Genomic DNA, 15,283 nt, shown 5'->3' on the forward strand with positions numbered 1-15,283 from the left:
GAGAGCAGGCAGGAAGCTAACTGAGCAAGGACATTACGGCCGAGTAAGCAGCAGCAAACACTTGGTGCAGCGCCTTGCCTTTCGACTCGCCAAAGCTGCCCTCCCTCTTCTTACACACACACACACACAAGCACGCACACAGAGACGAAGAATAAAGACATTTTTCACTGTCACGAATGCGCTCGAGGAACAACAGCCACGGTCAAGTGTGCTGATTTCAGCAGGATAGGGGATTTAAACGTCATACTTGCTCGCCATTGTTACAGTCTGATTGCCCGCTCAATAAAGTCATCCATATAAAGTCTTCTCTTTGTGGGTTAGGCTCTATGTGGGCTCTTTCAGAAGTCTATTAGAATCCCAAATGTCAGCAGAAGTTAGCTAAGATCACTGACAATAAAGATGCTTTCAACCAGACATTTTTTTTTCCAATGATGCTGATGGTAGGAGCACACAAGAATAGATAATTGAGTGCTATTTATGTTCGCAAAACCCAACTTTATCTTTCGATGTTTTTTTTTTTTTTATTGAACAACTCACCCGGTTTTCCTGTAATGTCTTATAATGCCACAAGAGGGTGCTGAAGTGGTGACTTACAAGAAGGTAATGATTAGTGCCAAGGAAGGACACTGGAGTCTCAGTTTTCGAACGGCCCGGTTCTCGAACAAATCGGTATTCGAACGAAAAATTCGAGATTTTTTTGCTTCGGATGTCGGACGAAATTCGGTTGTCGAACCTTGCGAGATGAGCCGAGAGGACCCGCATGCCAACTGACTCCGTTCGCTATTACGTTCTAGTTACTCTGAGGATTGCATCTCTAATCATGCCTCCAAAAGGAAGCAAGTGGGAGCAGTAAAGCCATCCTAAAACACAAAGACGCTCCTAAAGCGATGCGACACTGAGCGCCCGGCGCTATGTTGAAATGATAGATCCATATTTGTAAGAATTTCGTAGTGAAGCTTTAAGCTTAGCTGTGGAAGTTATGGCTGAAAAATCTCTTTCGTGTAAACTGGTGATTGGTGAGAATTCAATTAAAAATTCAATTTCCAACCTTGAAAAACCCCATGTGAAGATATTTGCTAATTCAAATCTAGTTTAATTGTCAAATAAGATGAAGCGGCTATGAGAACAAACAAGTCCGATTGGTCGGCTGTCAAGTCATGAAGTGTCACTTAATTAGCGCCAGCCTCTCTGAATTGTCTCCCCTCTGGAGCGACCTCCTCGACAAGTTTCTTGCACCTTGCTGTCTGAGTGCTGCGAGACATACTTGTAACACCCCCACCAGACCCGAGTCATCCGGTCCTTTAATCAGCTCGTTTGTCTTAAGGACTGAGAGTCTGCCATCCTCTCCGAGCTACAAACTTTGCGCACTGGTTTTTATCATCTTCAGTGTGCTACATGTGCCCTTTGCCGGAACCACCGTCTGAGGAGGTTTCAGTTGCTTAACCTTTATTCGGTGATGTATGAGCTGAGGGGGGTAGTGGCTGCAGGCCTATGCATCCATTATGCTAGCGAGAACTCCAGCATGAAACGGTAGGAAGGGGAAAAATCTTTAACACTGCATATTGATCTTTCTCATTTGATTTAAATGATTAAAAAAAAAAAAAGGTCCAGGTATAAGATAGGAGCAAGGTTCTGAGGTACTGGGTTCAAATCTCAGCTTGGAAGGCCCAAGATCAGCTGTACAATTAATCAAATTCCGATCGACATAGCAATGTAGTAGAATGCAATTTTTAAACTGCAAAGACTGCAATTTTGATGAAAATGGGGGCGGGGGAAAAAAAAACCCCTCTTGGCCTTACTTGTGTATACTTTACAGTCAGGTCCATAAATATTTGGACACCATTTTCAATATTCCAGCTCTATACAACATCACAATGGATTTGAAATGAAACAATTAAGACGTGCTCAAAGTATGTGTGTGCGTGTTTGTGAGCTTTGTTTTAGCCGACCGAGGCTCAATGAGTCGCAAAGAGTGTCATTTCTCATGACCCGTCCCGCAGGCTTGCCATGAGGTGGGTGGGACGGAATAGAAGTGGAACAAACAGGCTGTTCAATTAGGGGTGGAAAGGTGTGAAATTGCTTCCGAATGATAAGACTCCATTACAACTAGCCAAAGAGATAGTTTATGCGCAAAACAGACAAATATATACAGTCCGTTAATCTCTTGTTTCAGAAAATTGAGTCATTATTTTATACAAACAGGGCTGTCAATGAATGTGTGGCAATAAAATGTGTGATTTGTAGTGATATCAAGAAAAGCAAAGGTTTGTATAGGGGCATGTATTTGTTGTGTTGAAGGTGGAAGATGCTTGTTCAACAAATAGCCCCCCCCCCCCACCCTGCTGATCTAAATCCAATTATTGGGAAGTCTCTTAAAGATAACCCTTAATGATTATCCTGTAGTGCAGGTAGAGCGGAGACCATTTTTGTTAGAGATAGTGTAATAGTGTGTGTTTTTTTTAAGTGTTTATTCTCCCTATCATAGTAATCTTTTAGAATAAGATTATGCTGAAGATTTTTTTTACCTTCATTATGAGCAGTTGTGTGGGTGGTATTTTTTGTTTTAATCACAGTGTATATATATCCTGTTGTGTAGGTTGTGTTAAGTGTTTTATTTTCCAGCATAATTAAACCGTTATTTTCAGTTATTTTTTAAAATCATAACAATTGGCCCTTGATGTGGATTGAGTTAAGATTGAGCGAACGATTATTCGGCCATTCAATTGATGCCGTCTGATAATTTTTTTTTACTTTTATATAATTGCTATTACTGTATGTTTTCTTAAATTAACATTTTCATAAAGTGCCATTTTCACATATTGAAAAAACTAATTTCACATAGTTGTTAGGAGGATGGAATGGATTTACGTCAAAGATGAAAAGTGTGTGGAATATTTCATAGCGTAAAGCACCACCACCAATTTAATTGGGAGATTGTTTCATATTTGTCTGCAGAAAATCACAGCAAGCAATTAATTGGGCTACTGATTGGCCGGTGCTAATTGAAGGCAAGCTTATACAGAGAATGGAAAAACTGTGTGCATGTGTGTGTGAGGGGTTAGGGTAGTCCTGCGGCTGACACCTCCTGCACAGCGTGAGATGTTACGCCAATTAAAAGGCAGGATGCGTCTTCTTATTTTGTTTCTGCTTGTTAATTACTGGTGGGAGCTCTGTACAGGCTGCTTCACACTAGTCTGTCTGCAAGAAGGAAATGCAATTCATGGGAGAAAGTATGTAGAGGGAAGAAAAATGGGTTCACAAAAAATTTAAATGTGCCACCTGGTGGAAATGAAAGGTGACGCGCATTATTAGCAGGATGGCGCCACTGATGGGAGCAGGAATAATATCAGACGCTGGTCGGTCGCCTCGTGATTGCAATAGATGACTCATGGCGGGAAGTCAAAGTCCTGTTCTTTGCTGTCAGGGTCCTTTCTACAAAAGCGATTACATGAGGAGGGCAGAATGGCGGCGCTGGACCGTGATTATATTTCAACAAAACTTGTGTACGTTTCACACTGAGCTTGAATCAAAGGCCTTCTCGCAATGTCAGCCCAAATTTGGGAATGGCTGGAAAAACAACTCATTAGCTTTATATGAAGCCTACGTTGTTGTTGTTGTTGGGAACAACAATTGATTTTTTATTTCTTCTACCCTTTCCAGCTGCTCTGTCCAAATTTCCAACCAGCTAACACCCCCCCTCACATCTTCTCTTGCCTTGTTCCCATTTCTTGACATATGATAAAGTACACATATTGAGACGCTGGTTGCTATTTTCATTTCCCTTTATTTGCGCCATTTTTAGTGTCACCGTTATTAATATCTAAGAGTGTGGCCACTGAGGGCTGAGCTACAACAAGTTGTCGTGGACAAAAGAGAGAATGGAGGCGCATCACAGGATTTCATTAGGGTGCCAAACAAAAAGGTCAGGTGGACCATGACAGAAAATGCAATCGGTCTTAAATTAGACACACATTTTCCCTCGGCAGCGACGATGTCATGGCTGTCAATCCTGACGCTCGAGGAAGAGTCTTTTTTTCTACATCTATCTGTTCTTTGCCATTTTACTTCACCCTATGCGTCACATCTCGTACAACATAAAAAGCCGCATCGTCTGTACGGGCTTACAAATGCCAACCAGTAAAGACAAAAAATATACGTGGAAATCCGTATTTCTCATCATAAACAAAAGGGGAAATTCCGATGCTCTCAAGGCTCCATTGTTCAGAGACGACACGTCGCCGTGAACCGCCTGCCGGGCTTTTTTTTAAAATATCTTCATTTTGCAGTCGACATTCTACGGTCGCCATGGCAACCTTTAATTAGCTGCCTAATGAATGGTATGCTAATTACCAAGCTGCATTCTCATATTGGCCAATTGAAACCATAATTGTGGCGTGAAATGTGAAGCCAAAAAATTTGCATGCTTCCCTATTAATCAGGACAAGCCTGAGATTCCCTGAGATGCGATGAAAGCTAAAGTGACTGTTAAATGAAAAACTTCATTGTACTGTGTAATATATGAATACATATAATCTAAATTATATATATATATATATATATATATATATATATATATATATATATATATATATATATATATACACATATACATACATATATAGATACACACACAGCGAGGAGAGAGAGAGAGAGAGAGAGAGAGAGAGAGAGAGAGAGAGAGAGAGAGAGAGAGAGAGAGAGAGAGAGAGAGAGAGAGCGCGACAGACAAAAATCAGGGAGATAGTAAAATACTTGTAAAGTGTGACCTCTGTAAATGAGTGATAATGACTTACTTGTTTGCTGTTCTCAAGTATTCACATCATAATGGCTGACGTAATTTTCGGAACTCCAAATTAACACACATGGAACTTACAGGAGACCATTGAAATGAAGGCAAATGGAATTCGCGCAGCCCCCTAAAAAAATGACAAAAGAAAAATGGTTTATTTTGTTTGTTTTTTACTTGATAAAAATCTACAGTAAAGGCATAATTGAAAAGAATGTAAAAAAATTCTAGAAAAACAGTTTGTACAAAACGATTTTATGCTTTAGTATAATAAGAAGAGTTGAGCCACTAAGCTTCAATCAGATTTTAGTATACATAAAATATGCCCATGAGGATTGCTATATTTTCTGCCTACATGTGTTGCTGCAAAGTTTACGTTCAAATGTTGGTGTTATATTCGAGCTATAATGCCTGTCGGGCTTCTGTAGCAGGATTCGGGAAAACTATGGCTCGCGAGCCAGATATGGCTCTTTTGGTTATGTTATTAAAAAGAATACATTAGATCACTCAAAAAATTGTTGATCTTAATTCAAATAAATTTAATTGTATCTAGCCTATTTTTTTTTTTTTTTAAATAGTATGGCTCTCACAGGAAATTATTTGTAAAAAATGAGCATGTATGGCTCTGTCCACCAAATACTTATGAGTTAAACATACATAATTAGTGTATTAGCGATACTGTTGCATACAAAATACACAACGACTGCAAATTTGGTTCGTGTGCACGCATGTACACGCTTGTGAGAGTGAGGGACAAAGTGATGTAGAGGAGCGTGAGGTGACCTTTCAGCTGGTGAGGAGGTGGCGTCTCAGTGACAGTGTGACAGAGCGAGCTTTAGCCATTTTTGTAATGGATGGCCGCTCCCAAGGTGAACACCTTCTCCTTCCTCACTTCATCCCACGCGACCTCCTTTTTTTTCTTATCAAAGGAACTTCTCACATTGGTTACTATTCAATGATTTTATGTTTTGTGTAAAACAAGTCAACTCCAAAATGCAATCTTGCCCAATTGACTCGAATTGCGATATGATTCAATCCAAATATGACAAGATTAATTTTGTAGTGACTTTGTTAGTAAAGTAACTGCTGTATGATCCTTGCATATTAATGCATGAAAAAAAGATGCCCATTGTCATCACTTGAACTCAGCCTCGAGTGGTCCTGTCTTGGACTGATCCCATTAATTGAGTCCCTCCAGCAGTTTAGCTGACAGTGCCCTTTCAAAGAAGAGGCTATAAGGTATGATAATGATGTTGAAGAGGCACGCATTAATCCCCAAGAGAGTTCATGTATGAAGGAGGGGGGTTCTGTCGGGGTGTACAATTTGCTGGTGGTATTGATCGGAGCTTAGGGGACACGCATGGTGGGTCACGGCAGTATACGTGGAAGCTATTGACGTGGTGCCCTCCCACAACTTTGCAAGAAATGAATTCTCCTCTTTATCCTATATTGTGATACACTTTGAGAATGGAATGCAAAGATAATTTGAGAAAGCCATTGACTCGGGTGTCCCACAAGGATAGGACAGAGGGCCCCTTTGTTTCCTGTCAAATTTAAAGGAGAGGATTACAAATATCTTCTCATATCTCAAAGAGGCATTTGAACAATGGTGTGTGGAATTTTTAATACCGACTTGATAGTACATGGCAGCCTTTACAGTTCGGCATTGACGTTATGATAGGTGACGACAAAATGAAACGCAGCACAATTCAACTGCTGCTTTTGCTTTTGCTGTCCTTGCAGCATGTTAAACCGAAAAGGCTTCAGAGAAGTCTACATGGTACTTAACAATATAACAAATCTAAATAATATACTGTAAAAAATGCTGGCCTTGAATTTGAAACTAATAGTGTCTTTTCAAATTCAGACATGTGCACACTACAGCCTTTTTTTTTTTTTTTTGGCACACCCTTGTATGACATGACAGCAACCCAAAGAGTCGCACTCATGATTACATGCTCCATATCCGCACACTTATTCAAATATGTCCCACATTGCTGCTTTAATGACTCGACATGTTTGCTTTAGCTGGTCTAAAGAGATTAATTGTTAATTGCGGGTCTCATTAACAATACGATTATGGCGCTGCCCTGGCAGGGACGACGAGCTAACGTGGCGACCGGGAGAAGCGCGATGACAAGCGGCATTCGGCACTCATCCATCACACCCAGCTAACTTTGACGCTCATTTGAAAGTTTGCCGACGAATGCAACTTAAAGAACCACCTCCCCCGCCTCTCACATCTTCCATCTCATCAGTTCCACCCTCAAAGATGCTGAGCCTCTAAGAGGCGAGGCAGTGCATTAATTAAAATACAGCAATTTGCTTTCCTCTCTTTTTTTTCTTTTCCTGTTGCAGGGGCGGCGGTCGGTGAGATTGATGAGGCCCTGTCCCAAACACAAAAGGCACGATCCATCTATATCGGGGGGCCTGATGGTGATGGAACATCCATTAGAGGCCCGATATGCATTAAAATGTCAACTTTTATATTATAAACACCGCTCGTTCGTAACAATATTTGTTTACTGAGCAGAAGTCTTGTAATATGTCATCACACCTGGGTGGGTTTGCAAAAAAATTCAGCTTCAATATTTAAAAGCCCAGGGGGGCGGATTTGAGACGCAAAGAGGACGAGGAGAAGGATAAATGCTCCTCAACTAGAGAAAGAGTCAAAGGAGCCCTCCGGGGTCTGTGTCCTTCTCATGGACCTTTGGTATAGATTTTTATGTCAGAGCGCTATCATGCCAATTTAATCAAGCCTTTTGTTGAGAAAACACACAACAATGAAAACAACATTCGCTTCAGATTTAAGCGAATGGCAAACAGACACTGCACTGGAAATGTCCTACACGCGTGTCTGCGTGTGTGTGTGTGTGTGTGTTTGCATACTTTTGGTTTTATGTGTTTGTGTGTCTACGTTGGTCTTATTGCTTGTGTTTTTGTTGGCGGACATTTGCTTTTGTGCAAGTTATAGTTTGCCTGTTTGTGTTTCTTTTTTGCGTGCATTTAGTTTTGTGCATTTGAATATATTTGTTTTACTTTGTATGAATTAGTCTATTAATTGATGTGCGTGGTACCATTTGTTTTGGTGTGTACACGTGTGTGCGCATTTGTGTGCGTGCCATCTTAGGTCCATCGGCGCAAGTCAAGAATTTCATTTTTCAGCAGTCAAATGAAAATCAGACATGTCTTAAGACAAGCAAGACTGTGGAGAAAGCCTGAAAAAGAAGCACTGAGGGAAAAGTATGGGAGCACAACACTGCGCCATTGAAAAGAGGTCTGCCCCAAACTCATTTCTTTATTGTCATACTTAAGTTTCCAGATGTTCACAGACACCAACCTCCTTCTTTTACTAGTGTTGTCATTTGCATTATTCATGGAGAAATTAAAGAAAATGTTGATAAATGTCCAATCTGGCAGTGTGAAAGAAGAAAATGCCTGGATCTGCACCAATCCTTAATGAGCCCACACAAACACTCTACAAAAAGCTTAGTGGGAATCAATAGTCATTTATGTGTAATCTCGCTTATTAACAAACAAACTTGGTCAAGATAAATGAGCGAGAGTATCTTCAATCGAAAAGCCGGCTTACGTCACGTGACCTCTCCCGACAAACATTTACATGACGCAAGATGCAGTCTGCGCTTGGTGTGTGGCAGCTTATCAGTGATCTGGTTGCAAAGAGCCTCCTCCATCTCTGCAGTCCCCTCCCCATATCTCCCCCCTGCTCTGGTCTCTTCAGTCTAATTGATTGCAGCAGACTTAGTTACGATGTCACCTGAACACATCCACAAGTCTCACAACGCAGCGACAGCCCGCTCACTTGTGTGCCGCGACTAAGTGAGGCGCAAATTGGAGTTGTAAGGAGGGCCGAGGGGTCTATGTGGACCACCCCCCCCCTCCCCCCCTTGGGGGGGAAGGACCATTTGACTCTCGCTGTCACACACGCAAACAGGCTGACCTCCATCCGTCCGCATCTCAATTACGACATGCGGCCGAGGAGTGCAAGGTGCTTCGGGCCCTCCACTCGGCACACAATTAAAAATGTCTCACTGATTGTGATTGGTAATTGGTCGTGCTCATCTGACCCCAGCTGTCCTGATCAATTGGTGTGACCAGGTGATTAGACAAGACAAATGCCCAGATGCTATTGATTACCCACACACAAACGCACACTGTTGAGTATAGATCTGCGAGGAGCCTCCGTCGCGCACAATGTGTCAAGTCGCTGGAATATCTTGTGTAAAGGTTACAAAAGGCTAGAAAATCTCCTCCTTAAGGATTTCCATTTCGAGGAGGACACAAGTGACCTTTTCGCGAAACTTTTTCGGAATGGAAGTAATTGCATAGCATACTATAGACCTGCTTCGTTTTACAAAGAAAGCTGCACGCTCTTGATTAGAAAATCTCTATAAATGTGGGAAGTAAGCCATCAAGCTATTTGCCATAGCGCTTGTCCTCATTATGGTTGAATTGGAGTCTAGCAGTCGTTGAGGAGCACCCTGAGGCCATCACCAGACCATGACGGTGCCATGTCTGAGCTAGAGCAGACCTTTGTTTAGTGGAGCTGGGGAGAGCACTGGACTGGGTGCCAGCCAATGGCTGGGTCGCAAGTGAGCTGGAGCCTATCTCAAGTGAGTTTTGGCAAAAGAAACAAGGTCTACCCGAGACCTGGAGGTGGAGGTTGGACCTTCTTCCGCAATCATGCAGAGAAGGCTCCACAGCTGTGATTCCATCTTTCATATAACAAATAGCGAGCATTAAAGATAAACAACATTCCCATGCACATTTTCACCAATGGACAATGGAGAGTCTTCAATGAACCTAATCTGCATCTTGCTGCAATGATTATTTTTTCCTGCAATACTCTCCAGTGGCCTTCATTGACCCAACTGCCATGGGTACCCAGCATTTGTGAAGCCATTTATTTAAGCATCGGCATTCAGCTGTAAAAAAAATAAAATAATGTAGAGTACATGTGTCTGACTGGTGCCTGGTGCTGGAAGGTGTGCAATTGGCATGACGTGGCAGCTGCCAAGTAAAAGTTTTGCAGGAGCTGTGATGGGTGCTCTCTAATGGGAGTGAGGGCGGGGGTGGACAAACACCGCCTGGAGACAGCAAATTGCCAGACGGGGGAACATCTGTTCACTACGTCACTATGTTATTTAAACACTTTCAAGCATGGATATTTAGGTTCGTTGAGTTAACAAGACCTGTAGAAATGTTTTTCAGCCAATTTGGGCTCAATAATATGACCGACCCAGGAAGTTGGGTTGTTTTGCCCATAACAACCCAACGATTGTTTGTTTGTTTTTTTGCAACCCAAAGTTGGGTTGGCTACCTGAACCAGTCCAATTATTAACCCAGCAGTTCTAAGAGGAAAAATTGCCGTACTGTCAAAAGCATGCTGAAAGGTCAAGGTCAAGAGCTGCACTGTGTTTGTTTACTGTTCTCGGGAGTAGGCTATTCTGTCCGTGTAGATTGTGTACTAATTAGCCTTGAAATGAACAATCCCGCCAACTGTGTGTGGCCTAAGCGTGCATTAGACATCACTCAAAAGAGTTCTTTAAATTTAGATGGGGTCTTCTCGAAAATACAGCATGCAGCTGCTTGGTCAAGCTTGTCCTTTTTCCAATCTGTTCACTCAATTTCTTTCTGGTGTGACTGTGTTCCACATGGGCTCAATTGTGGCATGTAGAATTTGAAAGTTAGGATCTTCTCTCAGTAGTTTTCCCTCCCAGATTGCATTTTATCAATAACATGCTTCGATTGTTACAATATGATGAGGTGTAGCAGCTTGATATTGTACCAGATGGACATAAAGATTTCTTCTTGCCAACTTTTTCCAATTATAGAATAATAAGTATGTGAATTCTTTTCTCTTTGTGAGAAGGCCATAATAGAAAAGTTTTATTGCACTGTGCATTCAATTTACGCATTAAGAATTTTATCTCTTTAAAATAATTTTACATTTTATAACATTTCTCTTTGTTCTGGGATATGGATGGCAATTTGGTGCTGGTCCAAATGTGGGTTTACCTCCCGAGCAGATTATCAGCACGACGGCGTTCCGTACTGTGTAGATCGTTCATCTAAATTCTTTCCATTACGTCTCCCCTGGGGTTCGCCTCTACTCGGCGACTGGCTGTCAGCGGCGTGCTCGCAGCCTGTCGAAATGAACAAGGCCGCCTGGATCTCAGGGTCACCTTTTGCAGCACCCGGCATCCACTCGGACCAGCGCCGCCGTCTCCCCCTCCCTTCAACTCCACCCAACCTTCCACTTGGACATGAAATCATTGGTGTCTGAAGAGCCTCACTTTATTTATCTTCTTAGTAAATTCTTGTGAATTCAATTTGTTGACAATTACACGGTTGCATATTTAATACTACATCCTCAGCAAAATGGATACGAGAATCCAATTAAAGCGCTTAAATATCTCAGTGATTACACTCCTGTTCTTTTTTTTTTTTTTAAATCGATCAGCGGATCAATTCAGCAATTAATCACCTCATTAATTACCATCAGGAACTGATTGCGAGCAAGTTGGGGGTAAAAAAAAAAGATAAGATAGGGTCACTTGTGCAGTTCAGAAATTAAAAGTAGAACCTTATTCCTAGCCGTTGTCGCTAACTACGAGTGTAAATGTGACAATGTGTGCAACAGGAAGAAAACAAAGCGAGATAGCATCTGTTGCCGTCTCACCTCAAAGCTCACACTGATGATTGGATAACCGCCAGGCCGTGCCGCCACATTACTCATCCCGGGCTGCAAAGTGTTCTTAGTGATGCTGCGTCTTAAGTGCCCAGCGGGTTGCTGAAGTTTTGTTTACGCACGGGAAAAAAAAAATGACCTCCCCTCTCCTCCATTTAAAGGCGCCCACTTGCGTGACAGCATGCTTCCCATTAGTGTCAGCCATGAGGCGGCAAGTTCTGCGGGCTCCAACTGAGGGGCGATTTTAACATTGAACTCTAGTGGTTGAAGTCCAATTTTGACTTGCATTGTTACAAATTAAATATTTAGTAATATGGTTTTTTTTTTTTTATTATTGTAAAATTGTGTCAGTAAGCTAATTTTGTCTTCCGGTATTATTATTTTTTTATTTATGTTGCAATTATTGTCTTTAAGGCAGCTGAACTGACAACTTTGTAGCATCTACAGGCAAAAATAAACCTCAAATTGTACGCAGGTACAATCAGGTTGATCTCCCACTATCACGCCTCATATTGAACCAATAGCAGCCACACAATGTTCTGAAATGTGATTCAAAGAAAAGGAACACAATCTTTACTTTGGCTGTGGCCGGTTGGAGGCAATTCCGATGTGTCTTGAGGGCGTCGCTCGTTGGTCACGCAGAGTTAATGAGGCGCTGCCCTCAGCTCTAAGTCATCCTGCCACCGCTGCCGATCCAGGCCACGATTACTGTAATGAAACGGTCAGGACATTATTAAGCAAGCGCCACCATATATCCATTCACGCGTGCTCCGATGGAATCGGAAGACACGTAAGTTGGAAAACACGACGTACAATGAACCAAGTGACAAAAGAGACATTGCAGATAACACATAACAGACACGGAGAATCGGACGCTTATCAGAGTGGCTGTGTTGCATGTATCAGCACCCGAGCCGCTTTTGTGTTTGGATGACTGACACATCCATACAAAACAATTCAACGATATAAAACAAGCCGGAAAAAAAAAAACATTTTGTTATTGGATTTATGCAGCGAGGTGCGGTTCAACCCCCAAAGTACAATCGAGCGAATTTCTTGCTCTGCTCTTGTCTGATTTGAAACATTTTACAGAGTTGGGGACTCAATTTGGTAAACCTTATGTCACTGTAAGACCCTGACTTTTTTCAAATGTGCAAAATAAAACCTTGAAATGAAATCCAATCAACGCCAATAATCAATTACAAATATCAAAACAACCTCAACATCATGAAAAACCAGAAAAACAAGTACACAAGAACAATCACCAACTATAAGTTTTAACAGTAACAGCAATAACAACTGCGTGTCATTCGATAGGAAGTTCCCGTGGCGCACGATCGGTTGCGAGAAGAATTGATGTGATAAGAGCCTTGGTCCATCTGACACTGTTGAGCTCCCAGAGAGAGCGAGAGAGGTAGTATTTTTCATGGAATTATCTCTTCCTAATGACCAGCGGATTCTAATTAAAGGTGTGATTAGGGCTTGCTCTTAAGCACCTTATTGGAAATTAGGTACAATCCATTCTAGCTGATGGCCGACTTGCAAAGATACACTGGTGCTGATGGCCCAGGTGAACATGCTGCTCCTGCGCTTTTTGGTCGATTCCAAAAAGCCAAATTTGCATTCCTTGGCAGAAGTGGAGACCATTGCGGCAAAAAGTAATAGCTTCTTCCAAGTTGGAAATAAAGTTGATACATTTATTTCATAGGTGAGGTAGGGATGCGGTAAGATAGTGTTTTTGTACCTTTGAGAAAATGAGATCATGTAGTCAAACTAGTCCAGTCAATTTAGTCAGGCTCCCATTGGGTTGTCGCTTCCATTGCTGATTCAATTACACAATCCATACAAGAGAAGAACAACAATTGTCCCACTTTTGCGATTGGAAAAACAATAAAGCTACATTACTGTGGTGTGTTTTCCTTTTTTGCCAAGCTGTGAAAACAGTCTTAAATGAGCCATTGTGATTCAAGTACATACACACACGCACGCACAACAGTTCTATTAAAGTCGATCGATTTTTCCACATGCAGCTATGGAGTATTGATCCCATTCAATTCATTTGGAGAAATGAAATTCTACTGTTAATCTAGAAAACATTATACAGTTGTAGGCGTCTCAATGAATATTAATTGTCATAATTCTAAACTAAAAATGCAATTAAAACGGGACTAAAATCAAGACGAACTTTAAAAACGGCCGAAATTAACAGTAAGCCATAGATGTGGTTATCTGGTAACATCTGGTAGATTTCCATTACATATGCCAATTAAGAGCCACTGTAATCACATGACACTGAGGTTAATGTATTGGCTTCAGACTTTATTTTGAATCCACTTGAGTTATGAGTGAAGCAAGCTGGCTAGCAGGCGGTTGCACCAGATGACCCGAGACATTGAGATGTACGCTAGCATAGTGGCCTAACGGCGATTAATGCAATTACAGAGCATGTGGCCTTGCTGTCCATCAAACTGTATCTCTAGCATCAGGATTCAATCAGGAGAATTCCATCATTCTTTCTGATTGCAATGCAGGAGTAATATGGAATATAATAAAGACAGAGTGAGAGTGTGAAAGTAGGACACTGGCTCTTTTAAATAACAATACAGTATTGGCTTTAACTTTAGACGTGGTGAAGCAGCATGGATATTAAAGAGTTGTGCCTGAAAAGTTCCAAGACCGGTGTCATAAAAGATGTTGTGTATTTCAAAGATAAACAAACGATGGGTACATTTTGCCTAGCGAAAGAGTTTTCTTGTTTTGGTCTTTTCAGCTAGAAAGGAGTGTTTGCGCCGTTGTGGGAGTGAACACAGCTGGTTTCTTTCATGGCCAATGTAAGCAATTTTGAGGGTTAATGAGTTAAAAAAATGGCAAATATCAGCCGATTTTTTTGGGCAGTGTTTTTAGAATCAGTCACAGAGAAGACAACTTTTCATTTGCAAAAACGGAATAATAAATCTTGAGTTGAAGAACGTCCATAAAACAAGATGGCCTTGAAAACAGACAAAAAAAGAGCATTCCAAGCTGCTCAGTCTTGCAGACAACTACAGGAGCCTGACTGAGCATCTCCCAAATTTGTGTCGGAGATACCCGCCATATCCTCTGGAGGCCATTTGTTGATCGCTGGCACCATTCTGTCATTCAACTGATTTACCTAAGGACAAAGACTTGAAACAATACCGTCAATACCCATCAGTCTCGCTCTCGCTCTCTCCCTCGTCCCGTGTCACTTGTACGCTCCTTCAAAATGACGTGTCAACTTCCATCTCACACGCACACAGAAACTACTGAAAGTCATCCAGACAAAAAAAAAAGCAGAAGGCGAGAAGAGTTGTGGGGAAAGTCTAGAAAACACACCGAAGAAATCGGCAAATGCGTCAAATACTATCACATTCATGCTCAAATTCAAGTATCGCAAACCTAATTTCAACAAGAGGTCACTTGACACCATTTCCTGCAACAACTGTAAACTTGTTCTCTTCCCATTGGAAATGATGGCGCATAAAATCTTTATTAATTCCACAGACAATGTTTTAAGTGGCATTTTAATGAGGGATTGGATTCACCAATAAAACCAATTCAGACACGCCATACTGTGGCTGAATTCCTTGGTGTGACAAGCTAAAATTAAAAAGCAACTTAATTCAAAATTTTATCAGCAATATGTTATATCCGTCCTCACTAGTCTAACCTAGAATATTGCATTTTGAATAATATTGCATTCATAAAATTTGAATTAAGAAGATTAATCCAACTGTTTTCCTCTTTCAGAGGGCAGACATTTTATC

At 41.4% G+C, this 15,283-nt stretch overlaps 1 protein-coding gene across 5 annotated transcripts in view; it reads right to left on the bottom strand.

The window, feature by feature from the left end:
• The window catches only part of nxph4 (neurexophilin 4), a 52,671-nt gene that overhangs the window by 36,618 nt on the left and 770 nt on the right, over positions 1 to 15,283 (bottom strand). For 3 of the 5 annotated variants that reach the window (XR_015861449.1, XM_088390706.1, XM_088390708.1), the window contains exons 2-3: positions 12,076 to 12,206; positions 4,794 to 4,916 (exon numbers count right to left, since the gene is read on the bottom strand). The gene's annotated coding sequence lies outside the window, so the exon portion shown is untranslated. Of the gene's footprint in view, positions 1 to 2,970; positions 3,199 to 3,279; positions 3,433 to 3,787; positions 4,508 to 4,793; positions 4,917 to 12,075; positions 12,207 to 15,283 lie in introns of those variants that run through there. The other 2 variants (XR_015861451.1, XR_015861450.1) reach the window with 2 other exon arrangements.

The sequence above is a fragment of the Syngnathus floridae genome, chromosome 11 (genome assembly GCF_059516105.1).
Source record: "Syngnathus floridae isolate MCC-2025c chromosome 11, RoL_Sflo_1.0, whole genome shotgun sequence".
Classification (NCBI taxonomy): domain Eukaryota; kingdom Metazoa; phylum Chordata; class Actinopteri; order Syngnathiformes; family Syngnathidae; genus Syngnathus; species Syngnathus floridae.